Source organism: Symphalangus syndactylus, chromosome Y (assembly GCF_028878055.3).
Source record: "Symphalangus syndactylus isolate Jambi chromosome Y, NHGRI_mSymSyn1-v2.1_pri, whole genome shotgun sequence".
NCBI classification, from domain to species: Eukaryota; Metazoa; Chordata; class Mammalia; order Primates; family Hylobatidae; genus Symphalangus; species Symphalangus syndactylus.
Window position 1 is genome coordinate 19,637,972 of NC_072448.2, and position 23,731 is coordinate 19,661,702.

Here is a 23,731-nt window from a genome sequence, read left to right on the forward strand (position 1 = left end):
AAGGCACCAGTGGGTCTTGCTGGGGTTAAGGATTTGCTTGTATCTCATCAGGAGAGAATCAACTTCTTGTCTGGGTACCCACAAGACATCTGAAGCTGTGCCAGGAGCCAGAATTCAAGGAAGAGGAAAAGACCTCAGAAAGTCCCTGCACCCCCAGTTCATCAGATGGCTCAGACGAACATCTCTGTCGAGCAGACGGAAACTAGTAAAACTCACCAAGCAACTCCACCGACAAGGGGGCAGATGAAGAGACTAGCTCACATTGCAGAAGAGAACCTGAGGTCTCAGCACAGCTGCTGACCACCAGTAATCTAATGGTAGCTATGATGGTGGTAATCTCCTTGGTGGTGAATCTCCCTGTAGAGGGGCAGATCAAAATTACACTTATTGGACCTACATTCCATTCCCACCACTGATTAGGTCTGTTACAAGGTTAGATGCCCTAGTGGAAGTTATGTTAATGATAGTGTCTGGATGCCGGGACCAACAGATAACCGAGGTCCTATTCATCCAGAGGAGGAAGGAATGTTAACCAAAGTTTCTATTGGTAATCACTTTCCTCCCATCTGCCTGGGGCCAGCAGCAGGATGTTTAAATTATGATAAACAAAGTTGGATGGTTTATATCCCTGCACATAATGGATCAAAGGCCCCTATTCAGGTAATCAGTGGAAGAACATTTAAATCTTTGGACAGGATTAGATACCTTGAGCATGGCTATGTTATGACACATCATCAGATTAACAAATTTAAACCTAATAAGAAGTCCTCCCCCAGGCAGGCCACTAAATGGTCTGAAAAGCTAGAGGTGCTAACCTGGGAAGATTGTATTGCAAACAGCGCTGCAGTATTGGAAAATAATTCCGTTGGAATCATCAATGATTGGGCCCCTAGGGGTCACTTTGCAGTAAATTGTACTGGAAAGAGAAAAGATTTTAGAGAGACTTCTTTGCAAACGACTACCCAGATAATGCACCAAATTATATAGAATATATATAATGCACCAAAATTATATAGAAGAATTGAAACAAATTACCCTATTAAGTAGGAGGAGAAAGGCTCCTCCAAGGCCAAAAATGATTAATCCAATTATAAGTCCAGAACATCCAGAATGTAGAAATTAATGATGGCTCAAACCCCATTTGTGATTTGGAAATGAGAATATAAACAGAGACCCATAGTAAAAAACTTTGATTTAGGGCCTGAGAAGGAGTTTGGATACCTGTTTCCCTCAGTAGACCTTGGAGGCCTCTCCCTCCATATGTATTATCACTGCAGTACTAAAAGGAACACTTAATCGATCAAAGAGATTCATATTTACTGTAATAGCTGTCATCATGGGGCTTATAACCGTCACAGCTACAGCTGCTGCTGCTGGTGTTGCTTTGCACTCTTCTATTCAAACTGTGAGCTCTGTGGATAGTTGGCAGAAAAATTCTTCTAAGCTTTGGAATTCCCAAAGCCAAATAGATCAAAAATTGGCAAATCAAATTAATGATCTTCATCAAACAGTAATTTGAATGGGAGATTGGATTACGAGCTTGGAGCATAGAATTCAAATGCAATGCAATGTGATTGGAATACTTTTGGTTTTTGTATTCCTCCTAGCTCTTACAATGCCACTGAACATCACTGGGAGAGGATTAGACATCACCTACCAGGAGAAGAAGATAATTTAACATTAGATACTGCTAAACTGAAAAAAACAACTTTTTGCAGCATCTCAGGCTCATGCCAGCCTGTTGCCTGGAGCTGATATTCTCTGAAATTCTGATATTGCTGGAGCCGCTCATGGCCTTTTTAACACCAATCCTTTAAAGTGAATTAAAACCGTAGGTGGATCATCAATCACAAATATTATTTTGGTTTGTGTCTGTTTATGCTGTTTTTTTTTTAACCTACTGATGCGGACGCCACCTTGGGAGAGTAGATAGACACCATGAATGAGCTATGATAGCAATGGTGGTTATTAATTTAAAAAATTAAATAAAAATTTTAATTAATTAAAAATTTTAATTTAATTAAAAATTTTTTAAAAAATTAATTAATTAAAATTAATTAAAGACAAAAAAGTGGGACATGTGGGAAAGAGAGTTTCTGGGATGCCAGATGAGTTGGTCTCCCCTGTGTGAGATTCCCACGGGGAGCCATGGGTGGCCTCTGAGGAGAAAAGTCTCCTTATTGCCTTCATGTCCTTATGCCCAGAGAGCATAACACCTCAGCGGCATGCCACAGGTTGCTCTGGGAAATAACATTTCCTTGAAGGAGTTTAGTATAATCAAACATCTTGGCTTCTCCTGAAACCTACTCCCACCCATTTCAGTCCCGATAAGTTAAATATATTAAGTCATTTAGACATACGCCATTGCTAGAGGAAATTCACAGAAACCACCACTGCTATACATCTTATTGCATGACCCACGAGTTCTCCCTCACTGATTAATCCTTTCCCTCATCCGTTCCTACCCCTCCTATCTGCCCTAAGAATAAAGAGCTTGTAAACCAATAAATTGGGTGGAGGCTGAGGGCTCGGGGCCATGAGCAAGCCTCCAGTTCTCCGGTCCCCTGGACCTGCCTTTTAAACTCTCATTCTGTCTCTTTCTAACTATTTGTCTCCGCTGGACTCGGGGTACCCGCTGGGCAGTGTGGGGCTGGTTACCCAACAATTCTCTCAAGTGATTTTTTTCTCTCCTGTGATAAGGAATCCACAGTGCTCTTACAACAACACTACTGGATACCCTATCAAGAGTGGCAATAGCCACAGACGGCCTCTGAGACACTGTCTCAACCTCATCTGCACCCATGAGAGGTCAGTTCAAAGTGTGAGAACATGTCTCCAACGTGGACTTGCCTTTCTTGTGGTTCTTGCTTATCTGAGGGAGCCCCTGTGAGGCCCAGGTTGAAGGGAGGCAGTGAGATTAAGGGCCTGGCCATTTTTTGCTGACACCTGCCTCTGGGGTCTTCTATCACCCAAAGAACACTGAACAACACAACAGACTATATCCCAATCCCCTTGGGATCTGATCCTTGCACACATACATTCTCTTTCAGGGATGGAGTCAGAAGAGCAGTTTCCAGTGACCACCTAAGGGTCTTGAAATGCCTACTCCTACAATCGGACCAGACCATGGAGACTGCCCATGGGGCCCTAAGATTCAGACATTTAGGGTCTCGCAAGAAGTCCCTGCGGCTTGTTCCAGGATAAAGGAGAAGGAGATCTGGTTGGAGGTGCATTGGCAGTGGACTCTCCCATATCTTTTCTGTGGGATGCACAGGATAGCCCCATGATCCTATGAGAGGGCAGATGTGAGCCAGCCTGAAGAAATATCAACCATGATCAGAGGGCTTATGGGAGTCAGCCTGAAGAAATATTAACCACAGCCCCAGAAATAAACTTCGAAATCCCTATGGATCCAAAAGGATCTGCAGAATTCCTCAGACCAGCCTAGAGGTTGTAGGGGTTTTGAAACTTGCCCCAGTGTGATTTCTAGGTACAGCAGGTACAGCCTTTGTGTGTTCCCTGGGGTTGCTGTCTCCCAGGTGGAGATGCAACCTCAGGATGTGCCATGCTGTGTGTTTCTGTGGGTGTGTTGCCAGTGTTTGACATCGAGTGTGTGTGGCATTGTGTGTGTGTGCCTGTAAGTGGGATCTGATTAAAGGAATGGGGCTAACACACTTCAGTGCTTCTTTTTTTTTTTCAGCCTCACTGCCTTTTGGTGGCCCATCTGTGTGGCTATGCTTGGGCTGCATGGCTCCCTGTTATTTTTCTGTGGATCATGAATCCCCAGTGAATTTGGAGGTGGGCCAAGACCTGCCAGCATCCAAATCACCTCCCCCTGCACTAAAAACCACTCTTGTAGAAGAGGAGCACACCACACCAAAAACCAGGCATCTCCCAGTGTTTCCATCATCTTGAGGACAACGCAGGAGGGAGAGACACTAGCAGATGTGTCTGCAAGGCCATTTGGATTAACCTCGAATTTGGTTCCCAGCTGTGCACATGCTTCACATCATGAGGGGGCACTACTCCATCTTTTTGTGATTTTATCCTGGAACACAGAGTGTGAGCAGCAATAAGGTCAGATGGTGTGAGGATACAATCTGCTGAATGGATAATGGGGTCCAGAAACTTCACCTGCAAAAAAAATAAAGACAGATGACACAAAAGGTGCTTCTAACTCCATCCCAACATTCCCTTAGTTGCAAAAGCAGTCCACATCATGGCCCAGAATTCAGGTGGGAGTACTTCAATGTGCAAGGAACATATGGAGTGCAAATTGGGGCCATCCTGGCAAGCTCCCAATGTGAGAGCTTTCATACCCAGAGCCAAATGGGAGTGGAGTGGATTGATGCTGGGTAGGATGTGGCCTCTACACTTGCCTCTTCTTTTTCTGATTTCCAAGTTTCTCACCAGCCTAGGGTTTCCTGTGTCTGGCTCAATGACTGCCACACTAAATTTTTCTCAGTTCATGAAAATGACCCTCATGGGAATCTATAGCATGAGTGTTTTCTAAAACTCTCATGTCTTAATGACTGGGCAGCTTTGACACTTTTAAAACCATAAGTTCCTGTTACAGCCACCAACAAGGAACCTCTTGTTCTCCCACTTCTATTGGAGTGCTGCGTGATTCCTGCAGGATGAGAAGCTGGCAGCTGTGTCTGGCTTTTGCCTGGTAAACTAGCCTCTGTTTCATTACATCTGTATGGCCTTTTCATAGTGGAGGGGCTCTTGCATTTTTCTGTTGCTAGATAGGAATGCCTCTTGCCACCAATTACTTAGCTGCCAGAGATTTCAGAGAGCAGAAGGGACTTTGGGTCACCTGGCTGCACTCCGGATTGTGGGTTGTTGTCTTGTTGTGGGAGCTGAAGTTGTCTGCACTTTGTAGGAGTCTTTTGGGTCCTCTGACAGGAATCATTGAACATTGCTTGGACTCCAGCACAAGGCAGCTCGTTCTTTCAGGCAAACCTTGATTTTTCCTTGCTTTCTTGGGGAACTCACAGTGCTCCTCAACAGCACTACTGGACACCCTTTTTAGGCTTGCCATCACCACAGACAGCCTCTGAGATGGTGTCACATCTTCATGTGCACCCATGAGGGGCAAGTTCGAGGTGTGAGAACAGTGTTGAACTTATACTTCCCTTGTCTTGCCGCCTGCCTTTCCCAGAGAGCCTATGTGAGGCCCCTGATGAAGGGAGGCAGAGAGGTCAAGAACTGGTCATCTTTTGCTGACACTGACGTCTGGGGTCTCAGGTACGCTGCTATCACCCAAAAAACCCCTCCAGAACACACCAGACTATATATCAATCCCTATGGGACCCGATTCTTTCACACAGCCTCCTTTGGGAATGGACTCAGAAGAACAGTTTCTGTGACCATCTCACAGTCTCGAAACGCCTCTTCCTCCAGTGGGACACAACCATGGAGATGTCCTGAATAAACCCCCAAAGTTGAGACTTTTAGTGTCCTGCAGTGGGTTTCACAGGCAGCTTTATTCCCCAATACCAGACCGACTCTGCCTCTGCCATTTTCCTCTGCTTAGGCCGGCTGACAGGTCTGAGAGCCAGTGCCTGAGCCTGCCTCATTAATGTGCATGCCCTAGTCTCGGGGCACCAGGCCTGATTGTGAGCTCTGGCTAGCTTCACAATGAATGTCACCTTTGCCAGCAACAAGTCCCTTTGGCTTGGTGGATAAAGAGACTTCTGTGGAGGTGTGTCAACAGTGGACTCTCACTTGTCTTCTCTGTTGGATCCATGGGATAGTCCCATGATCCCAGGAGAGGGCAGACATGAGCCAGCCAGAAGTAACATCAAACAGAGCCCCAGGAATAAACTGTGAAATCCCCAATACAAAACCTTCTGCAGAATTCCTCAAACCTGTTTAGACTTTGTAGGGGTGAGTCTTTCTTAAACTTGCCCTACTGTGATATCCAGGTATAATGACTGTGTTCCCCAAGGTTGCTGTCTCCCAAATGGGGCTTCCTGCAGAACCACGCAGCCTCAGGAGCTGCCAGCTTGTGTGTTTCTGTGAAAGTATTGAGAGTGTTCGATGTCTGCATTTGTGTGTGTGTCTCTGTGTGTGCGCATTCGAATATAAGTGGAGTATTCTTAAAGGAATGTGGCTATCACATTTTACCACTTCTATTTTTTTGAGTCTCCCAGCTTTCTGGTGGCCTGTCTGTGCAGCACTGCTTGGGCTGTGGGGCTCCATGTTCTTTAGTTTTCTATGGATCATAAATCCCCAGTGAATTGGGAGGCAGGCTGAGATCCACCAGCATCAAAATCACCTCCCACTCCAAAAGAAAGCCACTCTCAGAAAAAAGGGGAGCACACCACGCCAAAAAACAAACATCTCGGACTGTTTCATTGTCCTGTGGCCAATGCAGGGAGAGCCAATAGCAGTCCTGTCCACCTAGCCCTTGAATTTGCCTCAAATTCTGGTCACAGCCAAGCAGTTGCTTCACATCATGAGGGGGAAATACTCCATCATCTTGGGTTTTCATTTTGGAACATAGAGTGTGAGCAGCAATAAGGTCAGTCAGGGGTGAGGATACAATCTGGTGGGAAGTGGGTGAGATCCCACAACTTCACCTGCAAAAAAATGAAGACAGATGACACCGAAGGTACTTCCAACTCCATCCCAATGTTCCCTTAATTGCACAAGCAGTCCACACCATGGCCCAGTGTTCAGGTGAAAGTACTTCAATGTGCAAGAAATATTTGGAGTGCAAATTGGGGTCATCCTGGCAAACTCCCAATTTGAGGGCTTTCATACCGCGAGCCAAATGGGAATGAAATGGATTGATGCTGGGTGTGATGTGGCCTCCACACTTGATTGTTCTTTCTCTGACTTCCGTGTTTCTTGTTGGTGCAGGCTTTCCTGTGTCTGGCTCAATGACTTACACAATAAACGTTTCTCAGTTCACAGAGAATGACCCTAATGGGAATCCATTGCATGAGTGTTTCCTTCTAAACAGTGTCACAATTTAATGACTGGGCAGCTTTGATACTTTTAAAACCATAAATTCCCCTTACAGCTGCCAAGAAGGAAACTCTTGTTTTTTTCACTTCTATTGTCATTCTGCATGTTTCCTGTAGGATGAGAAGCAGGCAGCCCTGTCTGGCTTTTGCCTGGTAATCTAGCCTCTGATTTTTTTCATCTGCACCGTCTTCTCATTGAGGAGGGGTTCTTCCATTGGGCTGTGGCTGGATGGGACTGTCTCTCGCCAAAGATTAGTTTGCTTCCAGGGATTTCAAAGAGCAAAAGGGACTTTGAGGAGTCTGAGTGTGCTCCAAGTTCCGAGTCGTTGTCTCCTTATGGGGGCTGCGGTGGTTTGCAACTTGCAGGAGGCTTTTGAGACCTCTGACAGGAAGCATTGAACATTGCTTAGGACTCCAGCTCAATGCAGCACGTTCTGTCAGGTGAGCCTTGATTTTTCTTTGCTTTTATGGGCAACCCACAGTGTCCTTCAACACCTCTACTGGACATCCTTTTCAGGCATTCCATCATCAAAGACGACCTCTGAGACACGGTCTCTACCTCGTTTTCACCCGTAAGAGGTCAGTCCAAGGCGTGAGAATGTGGTTCAAACTTCGACTTGCCTTTGTCATGGTTCCTGCCTTTCTCAGAGAGCACCTGCTAGGCGCAGGATGATGGAGGCAGTGTGGTCAAGAGCCCAGACATCTTCGCTGAAAAATGCCTCTGGGGTCTCAGGTATCACGCTATGACCCAAAGAACCATCAACAACACACCAAACAGACTATATTCCAATCACCAGGGGACCCGATTCTTGCACACACACATTCTCTTTTGGGAATGGAGTTCGAAGAGCAGTTTCCAGTGACCACCTCACAGTCTTGAAACCCTTCATCCTCCATGGGGACATGACCAAAGAGATGGTCCAAATGGGCCCTGAGGTCGAGGCTTTTATTGTCCTGCCATGAGTCTTCACAGGCAGCCCTTTTTCTTGATACCAGGCCAGCTCTGACCGTACCATTTTCCTCTGTTTAGGCAAGCTGAACGCTGTTACAGCAGGGCACCTAAGCCTGCCTCAGGAATCCACATGTGCTAGTCTCTGGGCACCAGGCCTGAGTGTGGACTCTGTCTAGAGTCACAATGAATGTCACCGTTGCCTAGCGATAAGTCCTTGTGGCTTGGTGGAGAGGACTCCCGAGGAGGAGACCTCCATGGAGGTTTGTCAGCTGTGGTCTCTCACCTGTCTACTCTGTGAGATCCACAGGATAGCCCCATAATCTTAGGATAGGGTACATGTGAGCCAGCCTGAAGACACATCAAGGAGAGCCCCAGGAATAAACTGCCAAATCCCTAAGGATCATGATGTCTAGATGTTGGAAGGGTGAGTCTTTTTTGTACTTGCCTTACTGTGATTTTTAGGTACAGCCCATCTCTTTTCCTTGGAGTTGCTCTGTCTCAAATGGGGCTTCCTGCATAACCCCACAGCCTCAAGAGCTCACAGCCTATTGTTTCTGTGGGAGTGTTGCAAGTGTTGGATGTCTGCCTGTGTGTATGTTATTGTTTGTTTGTGTGTGTGTGTGTGTCTGTGTGTGCCATTAAGTGGAGTCTGCTTAAAGGATTGTGGCTAAAGCACTTCAGCTGTTCTTTTTTTTTTTTTTTTTTTTTTTTTTTGAGTCTACTAATCTTTTTGGTGGCCTGTCTGTGTGGCTGTTTCAGGCTGTGGGGCTCTGTTATTTTTCTGTGAATCGTGAATCCTCAGTGATTTTGGAGGCGGGCCAAGCCTGCCAGGGACCAAGGCATCTCCCCATGCAATAAAAGCCACTCTTCTAGAAAGAAGAGGAGCACACCATACCAAAAAAAAAAAAAGGAAAAAAACAGACATTTTCAAGTGTTTCATTTTCCTGCAGCCAACCCAGGGAGAGACATTAGCAGTCCGGTCCTCAGGACCCCTATATTTACCTCAAATTCAGTTCCCAGCTGAGCAGGTGCTACACATTGTGAGGGGACACTCCTCCCTCATTTTGAGATTTCATCCTGGGACATAGAATATGAGCAGAAATAAAGTCAGATAAAGTTGAGGATACAACCCGTTGACAAGGGGAAGGGGTCCCGCAACTTCACCTGCAAAAAGATAAAGGCAGATGACACAGAAGGTGCTTCCAATTCTATGCCCACATTCCCTTAATTGCACAAGCAGTCCACACCATGGCCTGGCATTCAGGTGGGAGTAGTCCTATGTGCAAGGAACATGTGGAGTGCAAATTGAGGCCATCCTGGCAAGCCCCGATTTAAGGGCTTTCATACCTAGAGCCAAATGGCAGTGGAATGGATTGATGGTGTGTGGAATGTGGCCTCCACACTTACCTCTTCTTTTCCTGACTTCCATGTTCCTGGTCAGCCTAGGGTTTCCTGGGTCTGGCTATGATTTCCGCACTAAATGTTTCCCTGTTCTTGGAGAATGACCCTCAGTGGAATCCATTGCGTGAGTGTTTTCTTCCAAACACTGTCACGTTTTAATGACTGGGCAGTTTTGATCCTTTTAAAACTGTAAATTCCCATTTCGGCCACCAAGAAGGAAACTCTTATTCTCCCACTTCTATCAGAGGACTGCATGATTCCTGTAGGAGGAGAAAAAGAGAGCTGTGTGTAGGTTTTACCTGGTAATCTACGCTCTGTTTCATTAAATCTGCATGGCTCTCTCACTGTGGAGGGGCTTATTCATTGAGCTGTTGCTGGACGGGACTGCCTCTCACCACAGATTCTATCACTTCTTGGGGTTTCAGAGAGTAAAAGGGACTTCAAGTAGGCTTACTGTACTCCAGGTTTTGGTCTATGGTCATGTTTTGGGGGCTGAAGGTGCTTGCACTTTGCAGTAGGCTTTTGGGTCCCCTGACAGAAATCATTGAACACTGCTTGGACTCCAGCACAAGGCTGCTCATTTTCTCAGGCAAGCCTTGTTTTTTCCTTGTTGTCATGGACAATCCATAATGCCTCTTAACAGCACTGCTGGACCCAATTTTCAGGCTTACTATCACCACAGATGGCCTCTGAGACACTGTGTCAACCTCATCTGCACCAAGGAGAGACCAGTCTGAGGTGTGAGACAACTGCTCCACCTTGGACTTTCCTCTGTCATGGTTCCTGACTTTTCCAGAGAGCCCCTGTGAGGCCCAGGATGAAGGGAGGCCGTGAGGTCAAGCTCGGGCATCTTTCACTGATGCCCACCTCTGGGGTTTCAGGTATAATTCTATCATCCAAAGAACCCCAACAACACAACAGACACTATTCCAATCTCCATGGGACCCGATTCTTGTGCACAGCCTCTTTCAGGAATAGAGTCAGAAGAGCAGTTTCCAGCGACCACCTCACAGTCTTGAAATGCCTCCTCCTCCAGTGGGACCTGACCATGGAGACGGCCCAAAGAGGCCCTGAGGTTGAGACTTTTAAGGTCTCACTGTGGGTTTTCATAGGCATCCTTTTTCCTGATACAAGGCCAGCTCTGCCTGTAGCATTTTCCTCTGCTTAGTCAGGCTGACAGCTGTGACAGCAGGGCGCCAGAGCCTATCTCCCGAATGTTCATGAGCTAGACTCAGGGCACCATACCTTACTTTGAGTTCTGGCAAGTGTCACAATGAATGTCACTGTTGCCAAGAGATAAGTCCCTGCAGCTTGCGGAGAAAGACACTTCTGTGGGGGTGCCCTGGTTGACTCTCACCTGTTTTCTCTGTAGGATCCTTGGAATAATCCCATGATCCTAGGAGAGGGAAGATGTGAGCGAGCCTGAAGAAATGTCAAGCAGAGTCCCAGGAATAAACTGCAAAATCCCTAAGTATCCATAATTATCTGCAGGATTCCTTAGGCCTGCCTGGACATTTTAGGGTTGAGTCTTTATGAAACTTGCACCCCTGATATTTTTAGGTAGAGCCTGCCTCTGTTACCTGGGGTTGCTCTCTCCAAGGTGGGGCTTCCAGCAGAAACACACAGCCTCAGAAGGTGCTGGCCTGTGTGTTTCTGTGGGGGTGTTGTGAATGTCAGATTTCTGCATGTGTTTGTGTGGTATTGTGTCTTTGTGTGTGTCTGTGCCTGCAAATTGAGTCTGCTTAAAAGAATGTGGCTAACTCACTTCAGTGGTTCTTATTTGAGTCTCTCAACCTTTTGATGGCTTGTCTATGAGGCTTTGCTTTAGTTGCAGGGCTCTGTGTTCTCTATTTTTCTGTGGATCATGAATCCGCAGTGTATTGGGACCTGCCAGCGTCCAAATCACCTCCCCCTGCAAAACAAACAAACAAAAAGCACTCTCTAGAAAGAAGAGGAACACACCATACTAAAAAACAGACATCACCCAGTGTTTCATTGTGCTGTGTTCAATCCAATGAGAGACACTAGCAGTCCTGTACCCAGGAACTCCGGAATTTACCTTGAATTCAGTTCCCAGCTGAGCGGGTGCTTCAGGTCGAAGGGTACACTCCTCCATTGTCTTGGGATTTCTTACTGGGACATAGAGGATGAGCAGCAATAAGGTCAGATAGGGTTGAGTATACAATCTGGTGAGGAGTGGATGGGTCCCAAACTTCAACTGCAAAAAAATAAAATAAAAATGAAGACAGATGAATCTGAAGGTGCTTCCAAACCCATCTCTCCATTCTGCTAATTGTGCAAGCAGTCCACATCATGGCCTGTTTTTCAGGTGGAAGTAATCCAATGTTCAAGGAATATTTGGAGTGCAAATTGGGCCCATCCTGGCAAACTCCTGTTTTATGGCTTTCATACCCATAGCCAAATGGGTTGGAATGGGGATGGAATGGGTTAATGCTGGGATGGGTGACCTTTTCTTTTCTTGACTTCCCTGTTCCTCATCAGCCTAGGGTTTCCTGGGTCTCACCCAGTGGCTTCCACCCTAAGCCTTTCTCTGTTCTCAGAGAATGGCCCTCATGGGAATCCATCACATGAGTGTTTCCTTCTAAACCCTGTCACTTTTTAATGACTGGGCAGCACTGATAATTTAAAACCGTAAATTGCTTTGACAGCCATCAACAAGGAAACTCTTGTTCTTTCACTTCTATCAGAGGGCTTCATGATTCCTGTAGGATGAAAAGCAGGCAGCTGTGTTTGGCTTTTACCAAATCTAGCCTCTGTTACACTTTTATTTGCACAGTCTTCTTATTGTTGAGTGGGTCTTTCATTGTGTTCTCGCTGAATGGGACTGCCTATCATCACACATCTTTGGATGCCAGAAATTTCAGGGAGCAAGAAGGACTTTAGGTAGGCTGGCTATGCTCCAGGTTGTGGCTCATGTTCCCCTTTTTGGGGGCTGAGTTTGTTTGCACTTTGACAGAGGCTTTTGGGTCTTCTGATATATACCTTTGGATATTGCTGCATCTCTGGCACTAGTCGGTTCATTCTCTCAGGCAAGCTTTGATTTTTCTTTGCTTTCATGAGGGGGGTCCACACTGCCCCTCAACAGCACTACTGGACACAATTCCAGGCTTGCAATCATCACAGACAGCCTCTCAGACACTGTCTCAACATCATTTGCACCTGTGAGAGGCCAGAACACTGCTCCAACTAGGACCTACTTTTGTCATGGTTGTAGCCTTTCCCTGAGAGCCCCTATGAGGCCAGGATGAAGAGAGGCAGTGGGCAGTGGGAGGATGAGGTCAAGAGCACAGCCATGTTTTGCAGACACCTGCCTCTGGGGTCTCAGGTATGATTCCATCACCCAAGAAGCCACAGAAACTCACCAGACTATACTCCAATTCCCATGGTGTGTTCAGAATTTGTTCCTTCTGGTGGGTTCTTGGTCTTGCTGACTTCTAGAATGAAGCTGTGGACCCTCAGGGTGAGTGTTACAGTTCTTAAAGATGGTGTGTCTGGAGTTTGTTCCTTCAGATGTTCAGATGTGTCCGGAGTTTCTTGCTTCTGCTGGGTTCGTGGTCTTGCTTGACTTCAGTAGTTAAGCCACAGACCTTCCCAGGGAGTGTTACAGCTCTTAAAGGTGGTGCTTCCAGAGTTGCTTTTTCCTCCTGGTGGGTTCATGGTCTCACTGACTTCAGGAGTGAAGTTGCAGACCTTTGCAGTCAGTATTACAGCTCATAAAGATAATGCAGATCCAAAGACTGAGCAGCAGGAAGATTTATTGTGAAGAGCGAAAGAAGGAACCCTCCACGCCATGGGAGGGAACCCCAGCAGGTTGCCACTGCTGGCTCAGGTGGCCAGCTTTTATTCCCTTATTTGGCCCCGCCCACATTCTGCTGATTGGTCCATTTTACAGAGTGCTGATGAGTCCGTTTTACAGAGTGCTGATTGGTCCATTTTTACAGAGTGCTGATTGGTGTGTTTACAATGCTTTAGTTAGACAGAAATGTTCTCAAAGTCCTCACTGGACCCAGAAGCCCAGACAGCTTCACCTCTCCATACGACCTGATTCTTACACACAGCCTCTTTTGGGCAAGGAGTTAGAAAAGCAGTTTCCAGCATCCACGTCACAGTCTCAAAATGTGTCCTCCTTCAGTAAGGCCAGACCATGGAGACAACCCGAGGGAGCTCTAAGTTTGAGACTTTTAGTGTCCCTCAGTGGATTATCGCAGTCAGCCTTTTTTCTGATACCAGGCCAGCTCTGCCTATACCATTTTCCTCTGTTTAGGCAGGCTGAAATCTCTGACAGCTGGGTTCCCGACCTTGCCTTGCGAATTTGCATGTGCTAGTCTCAGGGTAGGAGGCCTGAGCCGTAAGCTCTGGATGGCGTCACAATGAATGCCACCATTGCCTAGAGACATGTCCCTGCAGTGTGGCAGATAAGGAAACCTCCATGGAGGTAGGTCGGTGGGAGACTCTCACTTGTCTGCTTTGTGGGATCCTTGGGATAATTCCATGATCCTAGGAGAAAGCTGACATGAGCCAGCCTGAGGAAACCTCAAGAAGTGCTGCACGTAAACTGGGGAATCCCTAAGGGTCCAAAAGTATCTTCAAGATGCCTCAGTTCTACCTAGATGTTGTAGGGGTGAGTCGTTTTGAAAATTGTCCCACTCTGTTTTCTAAGCACAGCCCACGTGGGTTCCCCAGGGTTGCTATCTCCCAAGTGAAGCTTCCTGCAGTACCACACAGCCTCAGGAGATGCTGGGCTGTCTTTTTCTATGGGAGTGTTGTGAGTGTTGGATGTCTGCATGTGTGTGTGGCTTTGTGTGTCTCCCTGTGGAAAAGATTGCTAGTGTCTCTCCCTGGGTTGGCTGCAGAACAATGAAACCCTGGGAGATGCCTGTTTTTTGGTGTGGCATTTATTTGTTTGTTTGTTTGTTTGTTTGTTTATTTATTTATTTTTTGCAGGCAGAGGTGATTTGAAAGCCGGTGGGTGATGGCACACCTCCCAATTCACCACGGATGCATGATCCACAGAAAAATAAAGAAAACAAAGCCCTGCAGCCCAAGCAGAGCCACACAGACAGGACAACACAAGGTTGGGAGACTTAAAAAAAAAGAAGTGCTTACGTGTGTTAGCATCATTCCTTTAAACCGGCTCCGTTTACAGGCACATGCACGTACACACACACGCACACACACGCAAACATCCAACACTCGCAAGCCTCCCACAGAAGCAAACAGCCTGGCAGCTACCGAGGATGCGTGGCTCTGCAGAAAGCCCCACCTGGGAGAGAGTAACATGTTGGAATACAGGCAGGCTGTATCTAGAGATCACAGTGGGGCAAGTTTGAAAAACACTCACCCCTACAACATCTATACAAGCCTGAGGAATCCTGCAGATCCTTTTGGATTCTTATGGATTTCACAATTTATTTCTGGGTTTGTGCTTGAGGTTTCTTCTGGCTGGCTCATGTCTGCCTTCTCTTGGGATCATGGGACTATCTGGTGAATCCAACAGAAAAGAGGCAAGAGCCCACTGCTGTCACACCTACACGGAGGCCTCCTTCGCCGCCAAGCCACAAGGCCTTGTAGTTAGGCAACGATGATATTCGTTGTGACGCAAACCAGGGCTCAAAATCAGGCCTCGTTCCCTGACTCTGGCACATGCACAGTCAAGAGGCAAGCAAGGACACTTGGTTCTCTGAAATGTCAGCCATCCAAGCACAGGAAAATACTGCAGGCAGGACAGGTCTGGTGTTGCAATAAAGGCTGCCTGTGAAGACCCATTGTGGGACACTGAATTTCTCCACATCAGGGCCCCTTTGGGCCATCTCTGTGGTCTGGTCGCACTGGAGGAGGAGGCGTTTTGAGACTGTGAGGTGGTCGCTGGAAACTGTTCTTCTGACTTTATTCTCCACAGAGGCTGTGTGAAAAAATCGAGTGCCATGGTGACTGGATTATAGTCTGGTGTGTTTCTGAGGGTCCTTTGGGTGATAGAAACATACCTGAGACCCCAGAGGCAGGTGCCAATGAAAGATGGTCAGGCTCTTGACCTCACTGCCACCCCTCATCCTGAACCTCACAGGGGCTCTCTCGGTGAGGCAGAAACCACGACAAAGGCAAGTCCAAGGTGGATCAGTGTTCTCACACCTCAGACTGGCTTTTGCAGGTTCACATGAGGTTAAGAAAGTATCTCAGAGGATGTCTACGGCAGTGGAAAGTCTGAAAGCATGTCCAGTAGTGTTGTTGAGGGGCCCTGTGTATTCCCCTTGAAAGCAAAGAAAAATCAAGACTCACGTGAGAGAAAGAGATGCCTTATGGTAGAGTACAAGCAATGTTCAATGACTCCTGTCAGATGACCCAAAAGCCTCCTGCAAAGTGCAAACAACCTCAGCCCCTACAATGAGAAAACGTCCCAAAACATGGAAGGCAGCCAACTTACCCGAAGTCCCTTTCACTGTCTGAAATTCCTGGCAGCTAACTAATCTGTGGGGAGAGGCAGTCCCAAGCAGCAACAGCCCAATGAAGGAGCCAGCCACTCCACAATGAAAACAACGTGCAGATGAAGTGAAAAATATGCTAGATTACGAGGCAAAAACCAAACACAGCTGCCTGCTTTTCATCCTGCAGATATCATGCAGCACTCCGATAGAAGTGAGAGAACAAGAGTTCCCTTGCTGGTGGATGTAACAGGAATTTACGGTTTTAAAAGTATCAAATCTGCCCAGTCATTAAAACTGACAGTGTTTAGAAGGAAACTCTCACACAATGGATTCCCATGAGGGTCCTTCTCTGTGAACTGGAAAAAGTTTACTGTGGAAGTCTTTGAGCCATAACCAGGAAATCCTAGGTCAATGAGCAACATGGAAGTCCAGAAAAGAAGAAGCAAGTGTGGAGGTCATATCTCACCCATCATCAATCCATTCCATTCCCATTTGGCTCGGAGTGTGAAAGCTCTCAAATCAGAAGTGTACCAGCATGGCCCCAATTTGCACTCCAAATATTCCTTGCACATTGGAATACTCTCTCTTGAACACTGGGCCTGGGTGTGGATGGCTTGTGTAATTAATTGAATGTAGAGATGGAGTTGGGAGCACCTTCTGTGGCACCTATCTTCAATATTTTTGCAGTTGAAGTTGCAGGAACCCACCTACTTCACCAGTCTGTATCTTCACCCCTTCTGAATTTATTGTGTCTCACAGTCTATGACCCAGAATGAAATCCCAAGATTATGGAGAAGTGTCCCCTCACAATGTGAAACACCTGCTCTCCTGGGAACTGAATTCAAGGTAAATTCAAGGGGCACTGCAGACAGGACTGTGAGTGTTTCTCCCTGGGTTGGCCACAGGACAATGAAACACTGGGAGATGTCTGTTTTTTCATGTGGTGGGAGCTCCTTTCTAGAAGAGAGGTTTTTTTTGTTTTGTTTTGTTTTGTTTTGCAGGGGGAGGTGATTTGAAAGCTGGCGTGTCTTGGCCCACCTCCGAGTTCACTGCTGAATCAGACCCACAGAAATATGAAGGACATGGATCCCCGCAGTGCAAGCAGAGCCACACAGACAAGCAACCAAAAGGTTTAGAGACTCAACAACAACAAAAAAACGCTGAACTGCATTAGCCACATTCCTTTAAGAAGTCTCAACTTACAGGCAAATACACACACACACAAGCATGCACAAACACACAATGCAATATACACATGCAGACTTCCAACACTAGCAACGATTCCAAAGAAACACACAGCCCGGTAGATCCTGAGGCTGCATGGTTCTGCAGGAAGCCATACCTGGGAGACAGCAACAGCAGGGACACAGGCAGGCTCTACCTAGAAATCTCAGTGGAGCAAGTTTCAAAAAGATTCATCCCTACAAAAACTAGGCAGGCCTGAGGAATCCTGTAGATCCTTTTAGATCCTTAGGGATTTTGCGATGTATTCCTGGGACCGTGCTTGATGTTTCTTCAGGCTGGTCACATCTGTCCTTTCCTAGGATCATGGGAATATCCCATGTATCCCACTGAGAAGACAGGCGAGAGTTCACTGCCAACGCACTTTCACTGAGGTCTCCTTCTCCGCCAAGCCACAGACACTTGTCCCTAGGCAGCGGTGACATATATTGTGACTTTAGCCAGAGCTCACAATCAGGCCTGGTGCCCTAAGAATGGTGCATATTCATTTGTGAGGCAGGCTCAAGCACCAGGCCATCAGAGCTCTCAGCCTGCCTAGGCAGAGGAAAATGGTACAGGCAGACGCGACCTGTTATTGTGAAAAAGGCTGCCTGTCAAAACTCACTGCAAGACTATAAGTCTCGAACTCAGAAACCATTCATGCCGTCTCTGTGGTCAGGCCCTGCTGGAGGAGAAGACATTTTGATACTGTGAGGTGGTAGCTGGAAACTGATCTTTGGACTCCGTTGCTGAAAGGGGCTTTGTGTAAGAATTGGGTCCCCTGGGAAATGAAATATAGTCTGATGGGTTGTTGAGGGTTCTTTGGGTGATAGAATCATACCTGAGACCCCAGAGGCGGATGTCAAAGAAGGATGGCTGGGTTCTTACCGTCACTGCCTCTCTTCATTGTGGGCCTTGCAGAAGCTCTCTGGGAAAGGCAGGTGTCATGATAAAGGCAAGTCCACCATGTAGCATTTTTGTCACACCTTGGATTGACATCTCTCTGGTGCAGATGAGGTTGATACCGCGTCTCCGATGCCATGTGTGTTGATGGCAAACATGAAAATGGTGTCCAGTACTGCTGGTGAGGAGCGCTGTGGATTCCCCATGACAGCAAAGAAAAATCAAAGCTCACCTGAGAGAATGAGCTGCCTTGTGCTGGAGACTAATCAATGTTCACTGATTCCTGTCAGAGGAACCAAAAGCCTCCTGAAAAATGCAAACAACCTCAACCCCCAAAAGGAGACAATGACGCACAACCTGGATTGCAGATGTCCTTCCCAAAGTCCCTTTTGCTGTCTGCAATCCCACGCATCTAAATAATCTGTGGCTAGAGACAGCTTTATCTAGCAACAGCCCAATGAAGGAACCCCTCCACAATGAGAAGCCCATGCAGGTGAAATGAAATAGAGGCTAGATTACCAGGAAAAAGCCAAACATGACTGCCTGCTTCTCATCCTGCAGGAATCATGCAGCCCTCCAATAGACGCTTGAGAACAAGAGTTTCCTTGTTAGCAGATGTAATGGGAATTTACGGTTTTGAAAGTATCAAAGCAGCCCAGTAATTAAAACCTGATGGTGTTTAGAAGGAAACACTCAAGCAATGGATTCCAGTGAGGGTTGTTCTCTGTGACTGGGAGATGATTAGTGTGGAAGTCCTTGAGCCAGATGCAGGAAACCCTAGGCTGGTAACAAATATGGAAGTCAGGAGAAGAAGAGGCCAAGTTTGCAGGTCACATCACACCCAGCATCAATTCATTCCACTCTCATTTGTCTCCTAGCATGAAAGCCCTCAAATTGTCAGTTTTCTAAAATGGCCTTAATTTGCACTCCAAATGTTCCTTGCTGGTTGGGGTACTCCAACCTGAACACAGAACCATGGTGTGGACTGTTTGTGCAATTAAAGGAATGTGGCAATGGAGTTGGAAGCACCTTCTGTGTCAACTGTCTTCATTTTTTTTGCAGGTGAAGTGGTGGGACCCCATCCACCCTTCACCAGATCGTATCCTCACTCCTATTTTATCTTATTTCTTCTCACATTCTATGTCCCAGGATGAAATCTCAACATGATGGAAGAGTGTACCCTCATGACGTGAAGCACCTGCTCTCCTGTGAACTGAATTCGAGGTAAATAAAAGGAGCCCTGTGGACAGGACTGCTAGTGTCTCTTGCTGAGTTTGCTGAAGGACAATGAAACACTGGGAGATGTCTGTATTTTGGTGTACTGTGCTGTGTACTGTTTTGTTTTTTGTTTTGTTTGTTTGTTTGTTTGTTTTGCAAAGGGAGGTGATTTGTATGCCAGTGGGTCTCTGCCTGCCTCCCAATTCACTGCGGATTCATGATCCACAGAAAAGTAAACAATACAGGTACCCGCAGCCCAAGCACAGCCACACAGACAGGCCAACAAAAGGTTGTGTGACTCAAAAAAATGAAGCACTGAAGTGCGTTAGCCACATTCCTTTAAGCAAACTCCATTCACAGTTACACACACACACAAACAATGTCCAGCACACATGCATACATCAAACATTCTCAACAATTCTACAGAAACATGCAGCCCAGCATTTCCTGAGGCTGTGTATTTCTGCAGGAAGCCCCACATAGGAGAGAGCAACCTGGGGAACACAGGCGGGCTGTACCTAGAAATCACAGTGCAGCAAGTTTCAACAAGACTCACCACTGCAATGTATAGGCAGGCCTGAGGAATTCTGAAGATTCTTTTGGAACATTAGAGATATTGCAGGTTCTTCCTGGAGCTCTGCTTGATGTTTCTTCAGGCTGGCTGATGTCTGTCCTCCCCTAGGATCATGGGACTGTCCCCTGGATCACACAGAGAAGACAGGTAAGAGTCTACCACTGATGGACCTCCATGGATGTCTTTTTCTTCAGCAAGTCACAGATACTGGTCGCTAGGCAATGGTTAAATTCACTGTGAGGCTAACCAGAGCTTACAGGCAGTCCTGGTGCTCTGAGACTAGCATATGTCCACTCATGTGGCAGGCTTGGGTGCCATGCTGTTAGAGCTATCAGTCTCCCCAAGCAGATGAATCTGATACCATCTGGCCTGGTATCAGAAAAAAAGGCTGCCTGCAAAACCATCTGTGGGACCCTAAATGTCTCAATCTCAGGGACCCTTCTGGCTGTCTTGGTGGTGGGCTTTTGCTGAAGTAGGAGGCTTTTTGAGACTCTGAAGTGATCACTGGAAACTACACTTCTGTCTCCATTCTTGAAAGAAGCTGTGTGCAAGAATCAGGTCCATTGTGGATCAGAACATAGTCTGTTGTTTGTTACAGGTTCTTTGAGCAATAGAATCATACCTGAGACCCCAGAGGTGGGTGTCAGAGGAAGATGGCCAGGCTCATGCCCTCACTGTATCCCTTCATCCTGGACCTTGCAGGGGCTCCCTGGGAAAGGCAAGAACCATGACAAAGGCAAGCCCAAGGTGAAGCAGTGTTCTCACTCATTGGACTGGCCTCTCACGGGTGCACATGAGGTTAAGACAGTGTATTAGAGGCCGTCTGTGGCAATGGCAAGCCTGAAAAGGGTGTACAGTAGTGCTGTTGTATATCACTGTGGATTCTCCATGAAAGCAAAGTCAAAGTTCCCTTGAGAGAATGAGGTTCCTTGTGCTGGAGTCCATGCAATATTCTATGATTCTTGTAAGAGGACCCAAAGCCTCCTGCAAAGTTCAAACAACCTCAGCCCCCACAATGAGACAATGGCCCACACCCTGGAGTTCAGCAAGCCTACATGAAGTCCCTTTTGCTCCCTGAAATTCCTGGCAGCCAAGAGATCTGGGGCAAGTGGCAGTGCAATGCAACCACAACCCAATGAAAAGCCCCTCCACAATGAGAAAGGACTTGCAGATGAATTCAAACAGAGGCTAGATTACCAGGCAACACCAGACACAGCTGCCTTCTTCTCATCATTACAGGAATCTTGCAGCCCTCTGAAAAAAGTGGGAGAATAGGAGTTTCCTTGTGGTGGCTTTAACTGACATTTACAGTTTTAAAAGTATCAAAGCTGCCCAGTCATTAAAACTTGACAGGGTTTAGAAGGAAACACTTACAGTGGATTCAAATGAGGGTCATCCTCCATGAACTGGGAAATTTATTTTGGTAGATGTTTAGACAAATCCAAGATACCCTAGGCCAATGGGAAAAATGCAAGTCAGGAGAAGAGGAGTCAAGTGTGAAGGCCACATCCCACCCAGCATCAATCCATACCACACCCATTTAGTTCTGGGTACCACAGCCCTGAAATTGGGAGTTTGTCAGGATGGTCTAGTATGCAGTCCAAACGTTCCCTACATGTAGAAGTACTTCTGCCTGAACTCCAGGCCATGATGTAGATGGGTTGTGCAATTAAGGAAATGTGGGGATGCTGTTGGAAGTAATGTGGGGATTGGGACATAGTCTGGTGAGTCGTTAAGGGTTCTTTAGGTGATAGAATCATACCTGAGATCCTGGAGGTGGGTGTTAGCAAAAGATGGCCAGGCTCATGACCTCACTTTCTCCCTTCATCCTGAGACTTGCAGGGCTATCTGGGAAAGGCAGGAACCATGACAAAGGCAAGTCCACAGTGGAGCAGTGTTCTCATATCTCGGATTGGCCTCTCACAGGCGCAGTTGAGGTTGAGACAGTGTCTCAGAGGCTATCTGTGGTGATGGGGATGTCCAGTAGTGCTGTTGAGGGGCACAGTGGATTCCCCACAAAAGCAAAGAAAAATCAAAGCTCACCTGAGCTAACAAGACACCTTGTATTTAAGTCCAATCAATGTACAAAGATTCCTGTCAGAGGATCCTAAAGCCTCCTGCAAAGTGCAAACAACCTCAACCCTCATAATGAGACCCAGACCCACAACCTGGAGCACAGCCAGCTTACCCGAAGTCCCTTTTGCTCTCTGAAATCCATGGCAGCTACATAATCTGTAGCAAGAAGCAGTCCCATCCTGCAACATCCCGATGAAAGAGCCCCTTCACAATGATAAACCTGTGCAGGTGAAATGAAAGAAAGACTAGATTACCAGGAAAAAAACCAAACACAGCTGCCTGCTTCTCATAATAAAGTAACCATCCAGCCCTCTGAAAGAAGTGGGAGGACAAGACTTTCCTTGTTGGCACCTGAAATGGGACTTTACAGTATTAAAAGTATCAAAGCTGCCCAGTCATTAAAATGTGACAGTGTTTAGAAGGAAACTCTTATGCAATGGATTCCCATGAGGGTCATTCTCTGTGAACTGGGAAAAGTTTAGTGTGCAACTCCTTGAGCCAGACACAGGAAACCTTAGGCTGACCAGGAACATGGAAGTCAGGAAAAGAAGAAGCAAGTGTGGAGGCCACATGACACCCAGCATTAATCCATTCCAATCCCATTTGGCTCTGGGTATGGAAGCCCTCAAATCAGGAGTTTGCCAGGTTGGCCCCAATTTGCACTCCAAATGTTCCTTGCATGTTGAGTACTATCACATGAACACTGGGCCAAGTTGTGGACTGCTTGTGCATTTAAGGGAATGCAAGGATGGAGTTAGAAGTGCCTTCTTTGTTATCTTTCTTCATTTTTTTGCAAGTGAAGTTGTGGGACCCCATCCACTCCTCACAAGATTTTATCCTCACTCCTATCTGACCTTATTGTGCTCATACTCTGTGTCTCAGAATGAAATCCCAAGACAATGGAGGAGTGCCCCTTCATGTTGTGAAACACCTGCTCAGCTGGGAACTGAATTTGAGGTAAATTCACGGGGCACTGTGGACAGGACTGTTAATGTCTTTCCCAGGGTTGCCCAAAGGAAAATGAAACACTCAGGAGGAAGTGACTTGGATGCCAGCGGGTCTTGGTTAGCTTCCCACTTCACTGCAGATTAATGATCCACAGAAAAATAAAGAACACAGAGCCCTGCAGCCAAAGCAGAGCCACAACCACAGGCCACCAAAAGGGTGGGGAACTCAAAAAAAAAGAAGCACTGAGGCATGTTAGCCACATTCCGTTAAGTCTACTCCACTTACAGGCACATCACCCCTGCCCATCCCCCCCCCCACACACACACACACACAATGCCACACACACACACACACACACTCAGACATCCACCACTCCCAATACTCTTACAGAAACATACAGCCAGCAGCTCCTGAGGCTGCTTGGTTCTGCAGGAAGACCTACCAGGGAGAGAGCAACCCCCGTTAAAACGGGCATGCTGTACCTAGAAATCGCAGTGGGGCCAGTTTCAAAAAGACTCCCCCCTACAAAGTCTAGGAAGGCCTGAGGAATCCTGTAGATTCTTTTGCATCCTTAGGAATTTTGCGGTTTATTCCTGGGGCTGTTCTTGACATTTCTTCAGGCTGGCTAATGTCTGCCCTCTCCTACAATCATGGGACTATCCTGCGGATTCCACAGACAAGACAGGCAAGAGTCCACCACCGACGCACCCCACGGAGGTCTCCTTCTCCGTCAAGATGCAGTGACTTGTCACTATGCAACACTGACATTCATTTTGATGCTAGCCACAACTCACCATCAGGCCTCCTGTCCTGAGATTAGCGCATGTGCATTCACTAGGCAGATCCGGGAGCCCGACTGTCGGAGCTGTCACAGCTGAAGAAGAAGATGGTTCAGGCAAAGGCAGCCTGTTATCCGGAATAAGGCTGACTGCAAAAACCCATTGCGGGACCCTAAAAGTCTCGAACTCAGGGCTCATTTTGGTCGTCTACATGGTCGGGTCCCACTGTGGGAGGAGGC